This window comes from Marmota flaviventris, chromosome 1, assembly GCF_047511675.1.
Source record: "Marmota flaviventris isolate mMarFla1 chromosome 1, mMarFla1.hap1, whole genome shotgun sequence".
Taxonomy (NCBI): domain Eukaryota; kingdom Metazoa; phylum Chordata; class Mammalia; order Rodentia; family Sciuridae; genus Marmota; species Marmota flaviventris.
In genome coordinates, this window is record NC_092498.1 from 139172917 (window position 1) to 139195188 (window position 22272).

The 22272-nt window shown below is 50.5% G+C and overlaps 1 protein-coding gene and 1 non-coding gene across 2 annotated transcripts in view; one reads left to right on the top strand and one right to left on the bottom strand.

Annotated features, from left to right (window-relative positions):
• Ksr2 (kinase suppressor of ras 2) overlaps window positions 1-22272 on the top strand; it is a 354619-nt gene that overhangs the window by 109922 nt on the left and 222425 nt on the right. The gene's annotated exons all lie outside the window — the stretch shown is intronic.
• LOC114103489 (small nucleolar RNA SNORA72) lies at window positions 14753-14885 on the bottom strand. Its single transcript, XR_003584684.1, has one exon. It is a non-coding gene; the product is annotated as a small nucleolar RNA SNORA72 (small nucleolar RNA).

A 22272-nucleotide genomic window follows, 5' to 3' on the forward strand; every position in this document is an offset into this window, starting at 1 on the left:
GTCCAAATAGTACCCTGTCCTCTGTAATCTCAAGTTGTGGCTGAGTCACATCTGTCCCCTTAGAGGAATCTGTCATGAACTTACAGCCTAAATTTTGTTCTCTCTGTGTCTGCCTGGAGGCCTTGAGGTCCGAGGGAGTTGTGACAAAATCTTTTTGATCATCTGGAAACTCTTCAGGTTTTCCTAGGAGATGGTATATCCTAAATTTTCTTTCTGTCTTTCTTTTTAAGGATCCTTTTCTCTTCTAACCTTGCCAGATATTTTTGCAGGGACACAGAGGATGACTCGCTAAGGCTGATCCCGTCTGCTTCATGCCACTTTAAATGTATCAGCCCAATTCAGGGGCCAGCAGACTATGGCCTCTGGGCCAAGTGTGGTCTGACCACTTTCTCTTTTACATAAGGTTTTATGGGTGCGCAGCCACGCCCACTCATTTGCATATCCCCACCCCTGCTTCAGCCCTCCAATAGCCGAGTTGAGTTGCAACAGAGACAGTCTGGCTACAGAGTCCAAGTATTTACTCTCCTGCCTTTTATAGAAAATGTTGCCACCCTCTGTACTTGACCTTGACTTTGGCTCTCCGTGGTTTTCCGTTTGTTTCTCAGGTGTGTGCTCGGGAACAGCGGGGGCATTTGGGGACTCTTGTTTGGGACAAGCCCAGGTTAAGTCCAATGGCTGTAGAGGCAAGTGGGCATGGTCCCCAGCTTTAAGGGAGGCATGCGAAGCAGTAAGGTGCAGAGGACTGTGTCAGCGGCCGTTGTCATGAAAGATGGGAGGGGAAGGGCATTGGGAGCCGAGGGAAGGAGACAGAGAAGGAAGGTTTCCCAGAGGAGGGGACAGTTGGGATGGGTATAAAAATGGAAAGTTACCAAAATGGCCGAGAGAACAAGATCTCCCAAGCATGCAAAGAAGTCCCTCGTGAAGTAGGTGGTGGTCATGGAGTGGGACCAGCTCAGGGAGCTGGGAGAGGGTTTGGGAAATGAGAAGAGGAGATGGGGTTGGCGAGACGGTGGGAGGCCATGGTGGGGGTGGGCTAAGGACAGGGGTGGTGGCTTTCATATCTTCATCTTCTATGAGATTGGCTCCAGGCAGCAGCTCAGGGGTGGTGTGTCGGTGATTAGATTCATCAGACTGGAGGGGACTCCACGGTCACCCTGCTTATGGGTAGCTTTGAAGCTGGCTGGTGTGGGTCCAGGTGAGGAGGTCCCAGATCCTGCGGAGCTACTTTATCTTTTTGGAGTCGATCCCTTCCTTCTGAGGCTGATGGAAGTGCTATTTCCCACTGGTGTGCAGAGGGTGGAGGGCCTGAAGTCTAGAACATTCCATACATGGCCTGGGAAAGTTCCATAGGGCCAGCCAGGTGGTCTGGGCCCTGGGTGCCCTCTGGGGACCTGAGGCCAGGGCCAGGAGTCCCTGGGGTTAGCAGGATAGGGACCATTTGGCCTGGGACACTGGCTGGCCTTATAACATAGGTCAACCTGGCCATAAGGGCAGGTGCAGGGTTTGTACATTTCCTGTGATGCAGGGGCTGAGAGTTCTGTGCTTCTTCAACTGTGCAATGGGGATAATTATAACGCCCGCTTCTTAGATTTGTCATAAGTATCCGGTGAGTTATACCATATAAAGCCCACACCCACTACCTAGTAAGCACTCAGTAAAATGCTTTCATAATGAAGGTGTTAAGTAGGATTGCATTCTCCAGAGGATGCTGGGGATTCTACTTATAAATCAAACCAGTTTCATTCCCAGAAGGCTTCTTGGTGCAGTAAGTGAGCTGCTGGACGCAGATTTTATATAACATCAGCACGCACCTCACCTTGACTGAGCTGCCTGTATATATTTCTTTTCTTTTTTTTTGTATTTTTTTTTAAATTTTTTATTGTTGGCTGTTCAAAACATTACATAGTTCTTGATATATCATATTTCACAATTTGATTCAAGTGGGTTATGAGCTCCCATTTTTACCCCATATACAGATTGCAGAATCACATCAGTTACACATCCATTGATTTACATATTGCCATACTAGTGTCTGTTGTATTCTGCTGCCTTTCCTATCCTCTGCTATCCCCCCTCCCCTCCCCTCCCCTCCCCTCTTCTCTCTCTGCCCCCTCTACTGACATTCGTTTGTCCCCCTTGTATTATTTTTCCCCTTCCCCTCACTTCCTCTTGTATGTACTTTTGTATAACTCTGAGGGTCTCCTTCCATTTCCATGCATTTTCCCTTCTCTCTCCCTTTCCCTCCCACCTCTCATCCCTGTTTAATGTTAATCTTCTTCTCATGCTGTTCGACCCTACTCTGTTCTTAGTTACTCTCCTTATATCAAAGAAGACATTTGGCATTTGTTTTTTAGGGATTGGCTAGCTTCACTTAGCATAATCTGCTCTAATGCCATCCATTTCCCTGTAAATTCTATGATTTTGTCATTTTTTAATGCAGAGTAATACTCCATTGTGTATAAATGCCACATTTTTTTTATCCATTCATCCATTGAAGGGCATCTAGGTTGGTTCCACAGTCTAGCTATTGTGAATTGTGCTGCTATGAACATCGATGTAGCAGTGTCCCTGTAGCATGCTCTTTTTAGGTCTTTAGGGAATAGACCGAGAAGGGGAATAGCTGGGTCAAATGGTGGCTCCATTCCCAGCTTTCCAAGAAATCTCCATACTGCTTTCCAAATTGGCTGCACCAATTTGCAGTCCCACCAGCAATGTACAAGTGTACCCTTTTCCCCACATCCTCGCCAGCACTTGTTGTTGTTTGACTTCATAATGGCTGCCAATCTAACTGGAGTGAGATGGTATCTTAGGGTGGTTTTGATTTGCATTTCCACTGAGTATATATTGACATATATGATTAAGAAGCAGGGTGCTGTGGAGGGCGGGGTGGGGCTGGGTGACGTTGCATAAGTTACTTGACCTCTCTGGATCTCCATCTCCTCTTGTACAAAATAAGAATCCTACTTCCATTACTTCTTACGGTTTGTATGTGGATATAACGGGTTACAAGGTACTGACGTTTATAAAGTGCCTTAGAAGTGTTAAATGAAGGAACACACAACAACAAAAATAATAATAGCAGCCAGTTTTGATTGACTATTTATTCCGTGCCAGACACTTGACATGGATTATCTAATTTATTCCTCACAATGACCTCACACGGTGATTGCTATTATTATCCTCATTTAACAGATGAGAAAATTGAGCTTAGCCACTGCCAAGGGTGTGTGACTAGTAAACATCAGAGCTCAGCTGCCAGCCTCCAGTGCCCTGGCCTCTGCCCCATCCTTGTGGAGATGAGGTGATTCTGGAGGCAGGATGCGTCTGCCAGGCAGAGGCCCAACTTCTAGGTGCCAGGGGAGTCCAGCCACCGCAGAGGGGGGTGGCCTGTGGCTGGAGCATGTGGCCTCCTGTCCTCAAGTGTTCTGGAACAGGTGCTTTCGAAAAAGCAGACTCTCTTTCCTCCTCCTCCTCCTCCCCCTCCTCCTCCTCCTCCCCCTCCTTCCCCTCCTCCTCTTCTTCCTCCTTCTCCCCCTCCTCCTCCTCCTCTTCCTCCCCCCTCCCCTTTCCTCCTCTTCCTCCCCCTCTTCCTCCTCCTCCCTTCCTCCCTCCTCCTCCTCCTCCTCTCCCTTTTCTCCCTCCTCTTCCTCCCCCTCCTCCCCCTCCTCCTCCTCCTCTCCCTTTTCTCCCTCCTCTTCCTCCCCCTCCTCCTCCTCCTCCCCCTCCTCCCTCTCCTCTTCCTCCTCCTCCCCCCTCCTCCTCCCCTCCCCTTCCTCCTCCTTCCCTTCCTCCTCTTCTTCCTCCTTCTCTTCCTCCTCCTCCTTCTCTTCCTCCTCCTCCTTCTCCCCCTCCTCCTCCTTCTCTTCCTCCTCCTCCTTCTCCCCCTCCTCCTCCTTCTCCTTCTCCCCCTCCTCCTCTTCCTCTTCCTCCTCCTCCCCCACCTTCCTAGTAGCTTTCTTTTTTTTTTTTTTTTTAATATTTATTTATTTATTTTTTTAGTTCTCGGCATACACAACATCTTTGTTTGTATGTGGTGCTGAGGATCGAACCCGGGCCGCACACATGCCAGGCGAGTGCGCTACCGCTTGAGCCACATCCCCAGCCCCCCTAGTAGCTTTCTAAGGCTGGAGGAGAGTCAGGGCTCCAGAAAACAGATCTATGAGGAGAGCTCCCTCCCGAGTGTCTCAACAAAGAACAGGAGAACTGGAGCCTCATCCTCAGCACCCCCCCCCCCCGCCCCCTCACCGCCTTTGTGTGTGTTTTTAAAAGACCCTGCTAATGCTAATACCTGTCCCTGCTGATGTCACCCGGTGCTTCTCAGAGGTCACCCGTCAGCCCTCATGTGTCTCTTGCTTGTCATTTTGTGAATATTTTGAGAGTAGGGGGCTTGACACACTCCCTTAGAAGCTGCATGTTAAAAATGTGTGTGTTTTTTATTGTTTGTTTGCCTCTTAGAGTCTTATTTTCCTCTGGCTTTTAAAACCTCCCTTTTCCCTCCTGCCCAGCACCTGCAGCTGACCTGGCCCTGCTGATCTAGGGCAGAGGAATGGCCAGAGCCACAGCAGCCCAGGGGCGGGGTCAGCTGCAGTGCTGGCTGGGCTGCAGGGCAGGGGGCTTTACAACAGAGATCTAGAGGGTCCTCTGCCCCTGGGAGGGTCCGCCTCTTCTCGGAGATGCCGTGGGCCTCCACAGCTGGAGACTGAGCAGATCATATTGAGGTACATCCTGGGCATGGATCAGAGGAAGGGGGTGCACTCATTCACTCAGTCACTCCTCCACCCTTCTCCCCTGCCTCCCATCCTCCTCCCTTCCCATTCTTCTCCCCTTTCCTCCCTATTCATCCACCTGTCCATCCGTCCACTCACCCACCCACCTACCTCACACTCATCATCCACCCACCCACTCATCCATCACCCATCTACCCATCCACCCATCCACCCATCTATCCATCTACCTACCCGTCCATCCATTCACTCACCCACTCATCCATCAATCCATCCACCCATCAACTCATCTATCCATCCATCCACCCACCCACCCACCCACCTATCCATCAATCCATCCACCCATCCACCCATCTATCCATCTATCCATCCACCTACCCATCTACCCACTCAGGCATCCACTTACCCACCCATTCACACATCCATCCATCTATCCATCCACCCATCCACCCACCCATCCATTCACCCATCTATCCATCTATCTATTCACCTACCCCATCATCCATCATCCATTCATCCACCCATCTATCCATCTATCCATCCACCCACCCGTCCATCCATTTATCCACACGTCCATCCATCTATCCATCTATCCATCACTTATCTGTCTGCCACTTATCTGTCCATCCATCCATCCATCCAGCTGCCTGTCCACTCACCACCTGCCCACCCGTCCCTTCCCCATGCATCCGGCCCCCCAGCCATCTGACGTACAGGCCCAGAGCCCCTCCTCTGCCCCAGGCCCTCTGCTTAGTACTGGAGACCTGGAGATGCTGAGCAGGCTTCCTCCCTTGTGGACTAAATACCAAGTGAGAGAGATGAAAACTAAGCCATCCAACACCAAAGCAAGATGATTTGGGACTCGGCTAGACCCTGGGAAGAAGGTGGTGAGGGAGCCACACCAGCGAGGCTACTCAGAGGTCCCTCGAGGCAGAGTCTCTGAACTGAGATCTGAAGAGCATGAAGGGGAGAGGGAGGAAGGGTGCTCCAAACAGAGACCGTGGCTTTAGGAAGGGGAGGAGTATTGCTTTCCCCGGGGAGTCACCCAAGTTCACTACCTCATGCACCCGTCCAGCTACAGACACTGTCGCTCACCAGTGGACTCAGCCACATGCCATGTTTCCATCCCTGCACCCATCAATCATCCACACATGCATCAAACCAGGCACCCCACCTGCCATTCGTGTATCCCACCCTGATTTCCACACCATCCTCACTCCTCATCCGCCCTGTGTACCCAGGCCTGTTAGTTCTGTCTTGGAAATGGGTCTTCAGTTCATGACCACAACCCTGGTCTTTTCCTTGGATGGTGAAAGCAGCCTCTGATCTGGTCTCCTGTCTTCCATATTTCCCCCTGGCCTCTGCCTTCTCTTCTTAGAGTCAGATTAAAGTCCCCATTCAAACCATATGCCTACTCAAAACCCTCCCTCAGCAAGGCAGTGTCCACCCCCTCCACCTCAATGGCTTAATTCACTCAACAGCCTCCAGTCACTCTGGCCTCCTTTCTGTTCCTGCAATGATTTCCTCAGGACCTTTGCATATGCCCTATGCTCTGTCTGGAGCCTTCTATCTCTTCTTCTCCCCTAGCTGTCTTCTATTGAACTTTGATATTCTGGCTTAGATAGGTTTGTCTTTGGAAAGTCTTCAAGTAGTACCCAACCAAACAAAAAAGCACTCTTCTATTTTTCCCCCCTCAGGAGAACCTGTTCTTTTGCTTTGTAGCACATGTCCCAGGTTTTAGCTGCTAATTTTTTTTTTTTCTGTTTCTTTGTGCATGCCTCCTCATACTGTAGACTTCTTGAGATCAAGGAGCCTGTCTGTTGTTTGGTTCACCATGTATCATCATCTCTCCCAGAGCCTGGCTCTCCGTTAATATTTGTTAAAATAAGATGAAATTAAAATGGAATCATATCTCACTTGGGGAGATGACAGTGTTCTCCGGCAGCTTACATCTTGAGGGGTTTTGTAAGTCCACATAAAAGTAGGCTAGGTAGGAAGTTGGAAGTAGGAAGTTGTAATAAAAATGATTCAGACAATCACAGCATCTAACCTGGATTCATAATGGTACTAAGTGCTTTAGATACATTAGCTCCTTTAACCTCACCAGCACTGTGAATTAGGGCACTATGAATTAGGTGCTGCTACTGTCCCCACTTTTTTCAGATGAGGAGACACAAAGAGGCTAAGTCACTTGTCCAGGGTCTCACAGGGAATGAGTGACAGAGGATCTGAACCTAGATGTGTCTGGTTTTCAAGTTCTTGTCCCTTAATCTGCAGGACTTTGACATGACAAAACCCCATGGTACCTCTTCTGAGGTCTTACCTGAAAACTAGAACATTCTTTTGCTTTGCATCGGGGAGGTCGACCAGATGGATGTGTCAGCAAGGTCGACCAGATAGACCATTTGTGAAAGTCCAGCCATGGTGTCTTTTGGAAGGTTCTGGGTGGCTACGAGGACCTGGGTGCATTTTCACAGTGACCTGTCCTGAGGTCCTTCTGCAGCTAGGCCTCTGGGTCAGGGAGAGAGGACACTTAGACTTGGACGTGGGGTGGGACTGTGACCCTGGGACCTGGGCCTCTGCGGCAAGTGTTCTGATCTCTTCCACTTCCTCCGTCCCCTGGATCTGCAGCCAGAGCCTGGTTTTTCAAATTGGTTTCAAAGATAACGATCTGATTTAGTGATTTATCTGATTAGACTTAAATGTATTTATTACATGCTTAAACATATTCCAGGGAGCTCGGAAAACGAACCGCAGGACGGTCCTGGGCTGAATTTCCGGGACCCACTGGAGCAAGTTCAAGAAAAGCATAATCTACTTAGAGGGAAACAGAAGCAGGCCTAATGCAATCAGCGCGTGCGTGCTGCAGAGCACCCCGCCTCTGCCCAGACCCGGGGCCCGCGAGCCTCCGTCTGGAGGAGTTTAGCAGGGGTCACGGGGCCTGTGTTCAGGGGAGCCAAGGTCACCTCAACTTGAAGACTCCTCTGGATTTTCTCTCCCTGCAGAACTGGGGCAGGGGATCCTTAGACATCCTTTACTTATGTGTGTGTGTGTGTGTGTGTGGTGTATTAGGTCTGGAACTCACGGGGGCTTTAGCACCAAGCCACATCCCCGGCCCTTTTTATTTTCTATTTTGAGAAAGGGTCTCGATAAGTTGCTGAGGCTGGCCTTGAACTTGTAGTCCTCCTGCCTCAGCCTCCAGAGTCACTGTGATGGGGGCATGTGCTGCTGGGCCTTGCCTGTTTATTGTTTTAAAGCAATATTTATTTCTCTTTGGGATACCAGAATCATTTTTTGTTTTTTAAAATTTTTGGAACAAAAGAAAAGCATAAGAAACAAGCAAATCAAACTCCCTATATTCTGGCCTTCTTCACATCTTATAGGTCCTTTTAGTATTTAAAAATGCTTTCAGAATTACCCAAGGGAGATAGGATCACATTTTAATTATAATTTCCATTTTTTTCCTATGAATTTTTATCAAAGAAATGGTATAAATATAATTTTATACAGATGGTCTTGTATCTTTTTCTCTCCACTTAATTTATATTTTTTAGCCATGTCATTAATTAGTCTTTTATAACATCAATTTAATAGTTACACCCTATTTCTTCCTGGGAATATGGGGTGATTTTGTTATAATTGTCTTTTTTTCTTTCTTTCTCTTTCTTTCCTGTTGTTTTTCAAGTGATTAATTAATTTTGCTGCTATTAACACTGTGGCCCTGAACATCTTTATTTATATCATCTGTTTGCATTCTGTGTCTTCTAAAGATGATATTTTTTAAGAGATTCATTAAGATACAGTTGACATATAATAACCTGCATGGATTTAAACTATGCAGTTTGATGAGTTTTTTCTTTCTTCTTTGGTTTTGGTACTGGGAATTTAACCCCGAGGTGCCTCACCACTAAGCCCCATCCCCAGCCGCTTTTACATTTTATTTTGAGACAGGGTTCTGCTAGGTTGCTCAGGGCTTAAGTTGCTGAGGCTGGCTTTGAACTTGCCATCCTCCTGCCTCAGACTCCTGTGATCACACCTGTGTGTCACCCGGCCCGGCATCCGATGAGTTTTGACGCACACGCGGGCATGCACACGCCCTCCTGGAAACCACCGTGATTCCAAGGTCGTGACCACGTCTGTTACCCAGTGTCCTCGGGGACCTCGTCCTCACTGTCTGTGGAGACGACTGTCGGGAGGACGGAGGTGGTCTGGGAGGTTCTAGCAGCTCTACAGTCCCGTGCATTGCTTAGGATACGTGCCATGGGGTGGGGAGATGAAGGATGCTGCCTGGCGTGGGCACCTGCCTGTCACCACCACCTGCAGTGACAGGGGCGGGGGTGGGGGTGCTCACTCCTGGGCTCCATCTTCCAGGGTGATTTTGACCTTGGGACCAGCTCATCCTGGCCTCCCCGAGCCGCTCGGCCTCGCCACCCGTGTGCGGTTGCACCCGGCCAGCTTCTCGGCCCATCCCTTCTCGCTCTCTCCTTCCTGACCGCGGCTCCTTCTCGATGGTGATGGCGCGTCCCTGGGTGATGCTCTCTTTTCTGACCCCTGTGGGGACCAGGGCGGAGCCGGCCCTGACCTCACAGGATGTACCAACGCAGCTGCCCGGGGTCAGGGCTGGTTCTCCTCCCTGAGGAGAGGCGGGAGCCCTGGGACCCCATGTCTGGGCCTGTGTCTTGGGGGAGCTGTGGTCAGCCAGGTCCTCGCGGAATGTGACCTTACGTGTGGCCCTCTCATCAGAAGGCAGCCTTTCCTGCTTTGTGGTTTTCTCTTCTCTGAACCCAGCATTTCCAGTGGCTCAGGAGTTCCAGGGGCTCAGCCTGTCCCCTGCCCCCTGTTCCTGCCCAATGAGTGGCCCTGGTGGGGTTCACTGTTGCTCCTCCTGCCATGGGGCATTTTTAGAGGATCAAAGGCCCCACCGCGAGAAGGCTTCCCGAGCAGCAGGCCTGTGCCAGCGCCTGCTGGTATCATCTAATTCTCCCCGACAGTACCAACCAGCCCGAACCAGCCCGTCAGTGCGACCCTCTACAGCCCATGCCGTGTGCAGACTGTTGGGAATCATTTATGTCCCTGAGCCCCCCTGATTCTCAGGACACCCTAGGGAGGTAGGCATTTTCATGTTCCCAATCTACAGATGAGAAGGTTGAGACACAGAGAGGTTAAGCAGTTTGCCCCAGGCCACACAGCCAAGACCCGACCCTCAGAAGCCTTGGTGGTAGTCACCGACCCCTACTACCGTCTCCTACAGGGGGAAAGGGACCTTTCTTTCTCCATTGTCACAGTCCCCTGAGGTCTCTCCCAGGTCTTGTGGGCAGAAGCTGGAGATCTGTAACAGTGACAGCCATGATTCAGATCCTGGGTGGCGGCCCATTTTTTAAGGAGCCGTGCCCCTGCCTAGGGTAGGAGACTCCTTCCAGGTCATAGTGGGGGTCGATGGCCCGAGTGAGTGTGCGCCCACCGTTCCCTCTCCTCTGCTCCTCGGGTCATTAACTGGAGCCATCTAATTTGCCCGGGCTGCTTCAGTTTGGGAACGAGGGAGGGGGGAGGGAGCTCAGCTCATGATCCCTCGTCCCACTCGGAGCCTGATGAAGTTTTGCCAGAACGGTTTCACAGTTCAGAGGGGAAGAGACAGCAGGTCCGCAGGGGCTCCTTTTTCCAGAGGAAGACAGTTTTACCCAGAAAGGCCGGGAAAGGCTTCCAGCGGCTCATGTGTAGGAGTCAAACTTGGTTCTCGAAAGCCGACTTTTGGGGTTCCTGGCAAGGTTTGGCAAAGGGGCATCCGCTCCTTGGAGCTGGCCATTGCAACAGGAAGGCGCCCATCTGGGCATTGATCTTCCCGTCGGCTGCTTGGGCTGTGTGGTGGCCTGGTTCTGTGCGTGGGCTACAGAATCCACGCAGACAGCTCCGGGGTGGGGTTTCTGCTCTCTCTGCTGCTTAGGAGCTGATGAGATGAGCCAGGGTGAACCTACTTTGTCTCTCTCGGCCTTGTTGCCGTATCTGGGAAGTGGGGTGATGGTCATCCTGTGCCTGGGGCAGGGGGGCTTGAGTGCATTAACTAAAGCAGTGCCCAGCTCAGCACCCGGCCCTCGGAAACATTCTGCAGAGGTATCTGTTCCTCTTGCCAGTCTCTGCTAGATGACCCCGTGTGTAGGGGAGACCCAGGTTCCTAGAGGACACAGGGTGTAAACTAATCACTGTGCTCCCAGGTGACCACAGACTAAGACAGATCATGGACATTTGTGAAATATCCCTGTTCAGTTTTGATCACGCTACAAACACGTGAACCTGAGAAATGTCCAGCAGCAACTACTGTATCACACATATGGGGGTCAGTGTTGAGGACAGGACATGGTGGTTGGTGTGGCCCTGCTCTATGGGGGCTGGGGGCTGGAGTCACTGAGAAGCTCACTGGCCTAGGTCTCTGGAGGCGGGTACCTCTGAAGCCTTAGCAGAGGCACCAGCTGGACTCCAAGTGGCTGCTTGGGCTTCCTCACAGCATGGCGCTGGGTTCTTAGGGTGAAGAGCCAACGGAACATGGATGGAGTTCATGTTTGTTTCTTTTTTTTGGTGATCTAGCCTGTCTCATATTATCACTTCCACCGTCCTTTATTGGTGGAAGAAATCATAAAGTCCTTTTTGGTTTCCGGGGGTGGACTTCTGTGACTTCTTGGTTCAGCCGCAACCCTGCCCTCTTCTTACCTCCCCCCTCTCTCTGGCATTTCTTAAACCCTTTCTACCTTACTATGTTTTCTCAAAGTACTTATCACTCTATGTACTTAATACTTCCACCCCTTAGTGTGAGAGCTCCCTGAGATTTTGGTCTGTTTTGTTGACCACAGCATCCTGAGCATCTAGCTAAACACCTAGCACCAGGTTGTGTTCAGTAACGTTAATAACAAATGAATGTCATGAGTATTCTCTGATTGCATGCACGTGGTAGCTGCTATACATGCTAGTCTACATGTTCTTTCCCCCTTCTTATCCATGATCCATGGAGACTGTTCTTAGTAACACCAACAGAGCTGTCTTGATCCTTTTCCTGGACTCCTAGAATTTAACTGTGAGATGGTCCCTATTTTGTTTAGTTGGTCTCCCAGCCACTGAGGTTGTCTGCACTCTTTTGCTGTGACAAATGCAGCTTCAGTGAATACATTTTTATACAGACATTGCACACCTAGAGTGGAATTGTAGGTGCTGGGTCAGAGGGCTTGTACCTTTCACATTTCCATAGTATTGCCAAACCAACCTTCATGGTAATGCCTAAGAATGCTCTTTCCCCAACTTTTATGAGCCTTCCTGTTCTGAGGTTGAGTGTGTTCTCATAAAGTTATGAGCCATTTGCATTTTCCTTTCTGTGAGCCCTGTGCCCATTTCCTTTGACCATTGGAACATCTTTTTATTAATTTGTAGGAGCTCTTTACTTATTAGGAAATCTTGTTGTGATATGAGTGGTTGATATTTTTCCTCACAGATTTTTTTTTTTTTGTTTAGAAAGTCTGAGGTACAGACTGGTAATCTGCCTTCTAACCATGTATCTGAGTGACTCAAGTGCAAATGGTTTGGGACTCTCACACTTGGAGGGATCCTACTGTGTCGAGCTCAAGGCACTGAAGTAGATTCTCTTTTCATGCCTGCAGATGCACCCCCCCCCACCCACTGCCTCTGAATGGAGCTTCTATAGAGCAACGCAGTTCTGCTGAAAACTTTGGGGAGACATTTTTAGCAGGGAACTTCTTTTTGCATGGTGGGATATTTTGGAGATGCCTCTGCCCTTTGGCTGTGGGCTTGGTTTGGGGATGGGTTGCCATAGTGAAAGTAGCAGGACATTTATCTCCTCTCCCTACCCCACCTCCCATGTTCCAGGCCCCTCTTAGCTGGTAAATGCTGGTTTCGGTTCTGGGGATTGAACCCAGGGCCTCATGCATGCTGAGCACGGTCTGCCATTGATCTAAACCCCAGCCTTCAAATATTAATAATGCGACATGTTAGAGTCTTTTATGTGCTCGTCTTTTATTTCATGCTAAGTTTTTAAAACCCATGTGTGTCTTATACTCTCAGCAGCCCGTCTCAGTTGGTCTAGCTGCATATCTGGTGCTCAGTGGCCAACAGGGAGGGTTGTCTTACTGCATAGCAGAGCTAGACGTCTCAGTGGGGGGTAGTTGGTGACAAGGAGCCCAGACAAGAATCTTCTCTTGTGGAGGGCTTCAGCCCCCGTCCCCTTAACCCAAGCTCCCTGGCCCAACCCCCAGCAGGGGCTGTCCCTCAGCATTCTCAGAAGGCCTATTAAAGAAGGAGGTGAGAATAACCAGGCCTTGCCTGAGTCTCAGCAGCAGGCAGGGTTGGGAGCTTCTAGGTGCTGCCTGGGAGTCACTTCGAGTCCCTGTGGGGCTTTCTAACTATCTCCTCTTCTGAGCAGGTGAATCTAAGTAGAGCTGTACACAAGTCTAGGACATATCCTCTCTGTTATCACCAAACCTTCATAAATAGGGCCAGCATCAGTGACTACTGCTGCCTTTTCCTGACCTTCCCAGGCTTCCAAAAAACCCCTGTCACATCATATCACACTGGTTCCTTAATCACTCAGTGATGTGAATGCTTTTAGTAGCTCCATTTTATAGAGGGGAAACTGAGACAGGGTGCATTTGTCTGTCTTCTGTTACTATAAGGAGTTATCTGAGGCTGGGTATCTTATAAAGGAAAGAGGTTTGTTTAGCTCACAGTTGTGAAGGCTGAAAGTCCAAACACCATGGTGCCAGTCCTGGTTTCATGACACAGCATCATGGGGGAGCAGTCACAGGAGACAGAGGTCACAAGGTGATTTCAGGAGGCTGGAGCAAGACAGGAGAGGAGCCACCTCTCGAAGGTCCCTCCACCTCTTTACATTGCCATACTGAGGACCAAGTTCCCAGCACAAACCCTCGGAGGACACACTCAAATCACAGCTGAACCTTGGCACAGAGGATAAAACAACTTGCTGAAATCTGTCTTAATGGGAGGAAGGGCTGCTCAGACGTAGCTGTGCCGCCAGAGCTGCAGAGGGCTGGTGGAAACACCGTGGGGCTTCACTCTCAGAATTCTGGACTCAGTAGGTCTGGGGTGGGGCCAGGAAATCAGCATTCTTAACAGACTCTCAGATGTTGCCGACGCTGCTGGACCAAGCCCCCAAGTGGCTTCCCTTCCAGAATGGAGGAAGGAACTGGCAGTTTTCAACCTGCAGACAAAGTCACACCCTGTTGTCACCTATGAGAAGGGCGGTCCTAGGGTGGAGCTGGCTGTGCCTTGTAAGTGCAGGGGCCAGAGCAGGGCCAGAAGGGCGGACGTCCCAGAGTTCTCCACTGGGGGAAGGACTTCCTGGGAGCCACGCGGCCCACCGTGTTTGGAACTGGGGATGCTTCTGTTTCCCCAGGGTCTGATCTGAGACCCGGGCACTGGTGGGAAGGCAGGAGAAAAGAAAAATCTCCCTCTTCCTTGATGGATGCCATGAAGACTCACCCATTTGTCAAGTTGGAGACTCTGGAAAAACATCGCAGCAGCACATTTTGATTTAATTTCGTTTCACAGCCGTCTTTCTAATGTATTCATTTATTTTTAGCTTTGGTTTTTATAAGCTTGTTTGCTTTCCTCATTTCTTTTACTTTTATTTTCCCTTTTGCTCAAAGAAACAGGAAAATAATACCCAAACTCGGACCTGCAGATGGTCTGGGATGCTCGGACAGTTGAACCATCTCTACTAGGCTCTGGGGCTTTCCTTGGCTGCTTCTAGGTGGTCTGGGAATGTCAGGAGAGGGGCTAAGAAGGGACAGGGTCATTGCCAGGCAGGTTATCGCTTTTAAAACGGAGAGAGAGAGCTTCCTTTCCTATTCAACTGGCAGTTGATAGAAGCCACATCAAGCAAGAATTCAGAGTGGCAGCCGGTGCATTCCACGGACTCTCTACTACTTATTTTTTATTTAAACAGTAATTTTACAATACATTTCGTGGCCACTGATGGTAACAGAGTTTCCCTGATTTGTTTACATGTTTGGGTTTATCACCAGCATTTGGAAAACCAGACCCAGGGAAAGAACGAGGTCTGGGGACACAGGCGTGGTCTTAATATAGCGAATGTTTAGCCTGTTCTGATCATTACAAAAATCAGAACAGCGAGAATATTCGCAGACTCCTTGTTATTTGTTCAACCGCAGTGAGGCTGAAAACCCCACATGTGTTTGTGAGGGTCCGTGGCTCAGCAGCTTGCTGGTGGCTGGTCCTTGAAGGCCGGTGGCCTCTACAGAGGCTCAGCCTGGACTCCACTTCCTCCCAGCTGGGAGCTGCTATTGATGGAGCAGTGGTGATTATGTCTCCCACATGCCCACAAGCCTGCAGAGTTGGTCTTTACCCTTCTCCCCACTTGCTTGAATCGCTCTCTTCTCTCTGAATCACTCAGCTAATTGAGAGTCATGCAGTCCCCCCCCCCGCCCCCGCCCCGAGTTCTAATCCTCCTGTCCCAGCCTCCCAACGCTGGTAGCCAGGTCCCCTCATGCAGCAAATATTTCTGCAACCCCCCGACCAGGAGTCGGGCGCTGGGCTGTGTGTGAGAGGCAAAGCAGAGAGCAAAGTGACCAGACCCTGCTTATCACTGTGGGGCTCCTGGCCCAGCAGGGGCCGCAGCCAGTAGCCAAGGAAACCCTCTCACCATCACGCCCAGCGTGCGCTGAGCTGTGTGAACTGGGGCCAGCCTGGCGGATTCTAGGGCATATGGATGAGCCCAGGGGATGATCTGAGATTGGTGGCCAGGGAAATACTCTTGAGAAGGTGACATTTGTGTAGACCAGTGAGTCCCAACTGGGAGGGGGTTTTCCTTCTCTCTTCCTGGCCCCCACTGACACTTGGCAACCCCAGGAGGCAATCTTGGTTGCCACAGTTGGGAGGTGGGAGTTTTCTAGTCGAGTTTAGAGGCCCAAGATGCTGCACAGAGTCCTACAGAGAATCCTGCAGTGCACAGCCCCAGCCTGCCCACCAACAAAGGGGGACTCAGACCCCAAAGCCCCCAGAGCTGCAGAGGTAAGGATGGGGGGGGGGAGAAGCCAGGAGCTCAGGAGAAGATTTCCAGAGAGGGGGATGTACAATTGGAGGTGGGGACCAGGACTCTGCCCCGTGGGGTCCTTGTGGAATACAGCACCAAGGCTCCACCACCTCCAATATGGAGCAGCCACCAGCCCCGGATATTGACAGCAGGAAGGTGGATGGGGAGGAGTGGAAGCCTGGGCAGGAGGGTTCTATGGACCAGGATTGCAGGGCTGTACCTTGCTTCCGTCCACGTCCCATTGATCAGAGCTCCGACTGCAAAGGATGCTGGGAAATGTTGTCCAGGCGTGGGCCTGGGAGGAAAGAGAAATGCCTATTGTGTTTAGCAAGTGAGCTGGGTTTGCAAGAGGCCCTGCAAGGAGTGGAGGGACGAGACAGGAGGAGAGCGTTGGAGTTGGGGTTGGAGACTGGGAAGGAGCCTCCGTCTGAGATGCAGCTTGATAGACAAGCTCTGTGCTCTTGGTCATCATGGTAGGGATCCCTTCTGGGATACATGTCTTCTGAAGAAAATCTCATCCATGCTCATGTTAACTCTTTGAAGTAGTCACCAGTATTATTCCCATTTTAGAGATGAGGAAATTGAGGTTGAAAGAGGATAAGTGATTTTTCTGAAGGTCACAGAGCTAGGAGAGTTTGGACCTGGGGTTTAATCCCAGACTCTAAAAAGCAATAATGGATCCAGTCTACAGGATGTCAGACTCCATCTTGCATAAGAATCACCTGGAATGCTTGCAAAAATGTGGATTTCAGCTGGGTGCCGCAGTGGTGCACGCTGGTAATCCGAGCTGCTCGGGAGGCTGAGGCAGGAGGATCTCGAGTTCAAAGCCAGCCTCAGCAACCCAGTGAGACCCTGTCTCTAAATAAAATATTAAAAAAGGGCTGGGGATGGGGCTCAGTGGTTAAGTGCCCCTGGGTTCTATCCCCGTAGCTCCACCCTAAAACAAGCTCAGCCTCTGTAGCTCTGCTTTGGTAGGTCTGGGGGGGCTCCAAGGACGAGGCCATATATGTCATCAAGATTCATTATAATTTCACCCAGAGTGGCCGAAGGCAATTGCGTCTTTGGACTTCACACAACAGGGGTCAGGCAGGGAGAGAAATATAAAGACTCCTTTTCTTTCTCAGAGCTTGCAAAGATGCCCGGGAAAATCAGACACAGAACCTGGCACCTTGGCCATCCAAGGGATAGTAAAAGTTCAAGCTGATTATTTGGGGCTGTCACACTGTTAATTACTTCTGGAATGAACCATAGTATTGAAGAGAATCACAGAGGGAGGTGTCAGCTCCTGAGGGAGGGGACTGCAAGGTCTGAATCAAGAGGTCTCCGGCACTGAAAGAGTAGGTTTCAGAGGCTGCTGTTCTTGATCATCTCTCTCCACCTAGGAGGATGCACATGCTTTGGGTACAGGGTCATAAGGATCTTTTCCACTACCACATTGTCAGTCCTTCAAATTTCACCCATCATTTGATAGGTCCTTAACAGACATTCGTTAAACAACAACAGCAACAAAAATCCAATATGTGTAGGGACCTCTAAGATGCATTTGCAGGTGAAGTGCCCCCACCCCGGAATATTTCCCCGATTGGATCTATTATAAATGAGTCATTTTTTTCCCCTTGGGGGACTTCTCAGAGCCTTTAATCTGTAAACTTGCTTGGACCATCTCCAAAAGGGGGAGCTGCGAGTCACTGACTCTCAAACTTAATAGAGCCCTGGGTCTGTTTCCATGGAACCTGTTGGCACTCGCTCTGTGGTTTTGGGGGTGCAGGGGTGGATTTCTGAACTAGACCTGGTTTCCTGAGTGGCCTGGGAATGGCCTGCTCTGATTTCTCCCCGTTTGCATCTAGGGCAGGTGAAGAGAGAGTGAAGCCACCTCCCTGCTCAGCTTCCGGCCCTGTGGGGCCTCATCAGGACCTCGCAGCTGCCCCGGGGGCTGCAGATTCCCCACCATGAAAAGGAAGTGTCAGGGCTGTCCCCCTCGGAGGCTGAGCGGGGTTGAGCAGGACAGGCACATGCCATCTTACACTGGTCCCTCCCTAATGGAGGCTGACAGGGGACCGGGGAGTGGGGGAGGCTGTGACAGGTGTCAGGAGAGCCGCACAGTTCTCGAGGCCCAGGGATGTCATTAAGCCTGGGCGGGGGGTGCATCCTGGTTTCGATTCACTGCACACGGGTGTCTGAGAGGGACTTCAGAGAAACCGGGTGCAGATGCACGCGGTGGCTGGGCTAAGTGAGATCCAGCCAGAGGTGGGCGGGTGGGCGGCTGTGGACCCTGGGACTCTGTTTCAATGAAAAATGTCCAGAACAAGAGAATTCTCAGAGATAGAGAGCAGATTGGTGTCACCGGGGCTGGGGGAGGTGGAGGGGAAAGAGTTTAAAGGGTACCGGTTTTCTTCTTTGGGGAAGTTATGAGTGTTTTGGGACTAGCTAGAGGTGGAGGTGAATGTCAAGGTCATTGCGGTGCTTGCTAATGGTACAGAATTTTATGTAATGGGACTTTTTAAAAAAAATTATTTTTAAGGTCCTTAGTCGGACGACTCCGACTTAGAAGGAAACTGAGCCCCAGATGATTCTAGGATCTGGTCTAGACTAGAACAGTGAGTCTCAGGTTTAGAATGACTTGGGGCATCTTTAAACTCTGGCTACCTGGGCCCCAGCCCCAGAGCCGATCTAATCCATCTGGGCATCCCGATTTACATGTTGCTCTAATTTAAAAAAAATAATTAATTGATTTAAAATTTTAATGAACACAGAATAATTGTACAGACTTATGGGAGACGGCGTGACTTGTCAATAGGTGCATACAAGGTACCATGGTCACACCAGGGAGATTGACATGTCTGTCGCCTCAAATACCTCGAATTTCTGTGCTGTGAAAATCTTCTCTACGAGCTGTTTTGAAAGATAGGGTTAATTGTTGCCCACCACAGTTACCCCACTGTGCTATGGAATGCCAGAGGTCACTTTTCCTGTCCCCTGCACCCAGCCCTTCACCCATTCTCTCTCCACCCTCCTCCTCCAAGCCCTTCCAGCCCTTGATAACCACTGTTCTCCAATTCTAAGATATCAACTTTATTTTTTTTTTGGACTTCCTCCTCTAAATGAAAGCAGGTGGGGTTTTTATTTTTCAGTGGGTACCAGGGTTTCTTTAAAAGCTGTCCTGATGATTAAATCTGCATCTGGGGATAGAAGCTGGGGAATTGGAACATACAGCCCAGGAGCATCCGCGGGGCCAGAGCAAGCGACTCCCAAATCCTGGGATCCGTCCCATCTTGCCGTCACCTGCTGTCATGAGAATCAGCATTTCTAGCCAGCACCTGGGGAAGTCATTGCTGCTGGTCCAGGGTCCACCCTTAGCCAGGGTTGAAAATACTCATAAATCATTATGGGTAACATTTAGGTTCAGAGATTTTAACGCACAGCCCCAAGAGACAGGGTCTGTCCCACGGGCTCTGGGCTCTGCTTGGTTTTCAACTCACTTCATCCCAACACTAACCCTAGGAAGCAGCCGTTTTTTTGTGGTCCCTATTTACAGATGAAGAAACCGAGGCTCAGAAGCTGGGGGTGAATTGTCCACGCTCATACCAAGTAGCCAGTGTGCAGTTCGGAGTTTCTGTTCTCTGCTCAACTCTTCCCAGAGTCTGGGGACACGTCCGTGGCTCAAGAGGGCCCAAAAAAGGCCCAAGTCACATGGAGCTCTGCATTCGGCATTGCCAGGCTGGTGCATAAGAACATGTGGGTATTGGACGAGAAGGGCCCCTATGGGGAGGGCTCTGTGGTTGACCCCAGCTGGGTTCCCTGTCTGCTTCCGATGGGGCGGATACCAAATGTCCTGGGGCAGAGTCGACCAACTCATCCTGGTTGGACGTTCTTGGTCTTAGCATCGAGAGTCCTGTGTCCTTGGAACCCCCCAGTGTGTCTGGCACTGTCCTGCATTCACCCTACCTAGAGCCCAGGGGTTCTCTGACGGCTTCCAAGGCTGCTGCTTGGCTGTGGGTAGCCACCGAACGCGAGTCTTCTCGTCACCCTTGTCCTGTCCTGCTGAACAACTCTGACCTTTTCTACCCGCGTGTCCCTGGGCATCCCTGGACTTGCTCTTGATGGAAGGAGAGCCATTTACATTTTTGCAGAGGAACTTGTGGAAGGCTGCGGTGCCAATTTAAATTCTCATTAAGAACCTCGAAACACTCAAAGAGTCACATTATTATGAACTATCTTGAAGGATCTTTGGATCTGCTTCAAGAAACCCAACGCTTATTATCTTGAAGGCTGCTTCCTTAATGGGGGGCAGGGCCAGAAAGACTTGTCTGTCTCTCTCAAGGAGATAAAGATGGTAAAAATCAGTGTAACAAAAACAGTCCCACCAAGACAGCAAAAGCCACGGCAAGGATACATTGTAGTGTAGGAATGATACATTGAGCATATTGATACCCATCATTATTATTTTGACTATAGCTTCATGAGCACTTGGGACCCTCAAATGGATGGATTGCAAACTTGTTGGCAAATAACACCCGGGGTGGGGGGGGGGTCTGGCAACTTTTCCTAACAACCCGCATAGTAAATAATTGAGGCTTCAGAAGTCACTGAGATCTCTCTTGTCACTCTTCTGTCACCGTAGTGTGAAATCAGCCATAAACAATCCACCAATGGGCCAACTTGGCTGTGTTCCAATAAAACCTCATTTATAAAATTAGGGTAGCCAGCCCCTGAGTGGGGGTTGGCCGGCCCTTGGGATAGTGGGCACACCGTCTGGGGGTGTTAGACTTTGGTTCCGGGAGCAGCTCTGCTGTCGTCTGATCTGTGAACCAACCTCAGTGTGCTCATCTGTAAAATGGGGACCATCTCCTGAATTTGTACCTGTCCCTGCCACCAGAATCTAAATGGCAGCTATGAATGTCACCTCTTTTATATAAGCTCCTCGGCATGATGCATCGGAGGTGCCCTGGTGGGGACCTCTTGCAAACTACCTTAACCAAGGGTCAACAGATGTTGTGGGAACTCTCTTGACTCTGGCCTTGAGATGCCACCTCTCCAGGGTCCCCTCCGCTCTGGAAAGGAACACTGCGTTCCTCCCCCAGATGCTGGTTAATGAAGGGACACCAACGTCTTCCTCCCTCTTTGTTTTCGTGCCTGATAAATAGCTCTGACCAGGGCTTGTGATTCCTTAACTCTACATTGTTTCTGCAGTCTCCAGGAGGGGAGGGAGGGAGGGAGGGAGGGAGGGAGGGAGGGACCCAGCAGCCTGGAATTGCTTCAGGAATGGAAACATTTTTCTTGGTGAATTAATATTCATCAAATGGATCAGGTAAACACCCAGTAAATGGCAGTGCACGGGCAATTTATCAATTCGGGCTTCAGAATGCAATTATCAGTCAAAAGGCAAAGAGACGCCGTAATGAAGCCTGCCTCAAAAAAAAAAAAAAATCCCATGGCTCCCTGATCGGAGGGGTGTGAAGATCCATTTTTCACTTTTCTATGAAGAATGATGCCCTCTCGTCAGAGCCGGGGATGGGAGTCAATATGCAGCTCCCTCCTGACAGGAGTTTGGGGAGCCCTACGATGCTGGGGGCTGTCTGTTTTTGGTAAAGCCTGGAGGCTGGGAAGTGAGGGGAGGGACCCTGACTGACCCCCACCTGCTGGTTCCCAGGGGCCACACTAAGATCATTCCAACCCTGGGTCATCCTCAGCAAATCCCAGGAGGTCAGCGCTGTGTGGTTATCCCCATTTTACAGAGGAGAAAACGGAGGCTCGCGGAGGAGATGGGACTTGCTTGCTGTGCTAGGCAGATGACAGACTCCCCGCTAGTGTCCTGGCTCCAACCCCCAGAGCCTGGGATTGCTTTTCCTTACACAGTACAGGGACTGTGCAGATGTGACGGAATGAGAGACCCTGAGATGGGGAGATGAGGTGGATCGCGGTGGGTGGGCCCAAGTCACCAAGAGGATCCCTGTAAGGGAAGGAGGAAGGCCGGCAGGTCCGAGTCCGAGAGACAGGGCGTTGGGGATGCTTTGCTGCTGGCTTGGGAGCTGCAGGAGGGACCCGGAGCCGGGGTCTGCAGGTGGCTTCTAGAAGCTGGAAGAGACAAGGAGAGGGATTCCTCCCTAGAATTCTAGAAGGAGTGCAGGTCTGTGGTCACCTTGATGTCAGCCCAGGAAGACCCATTTTGACCTCTGACCACTGCCAGAGCTTTGTGATGATCAACAGGTATGGCATTAAGCCACGAGGTTGGAGCTCACTTGTTACAGCAGCCACAGGAAACTCATACCCTTGCCTTTGGTTCTATGGCTGGGGTGGCTCGTTCACCACCCCCTGTGCAAACATGTCCCACAACTCCTCTGCTTCCTACATGGTCACCTTTTTCCGAGGGTCTGCCTTCTGTGGTGAGACACCCTGACCACATATAGTTCTTCAGCTCTGGGGCCTCTCAGGGATTCCAGGCCAGTCCCTGGTCTCTTGCCTCAGGTCACCGGTGCTTCC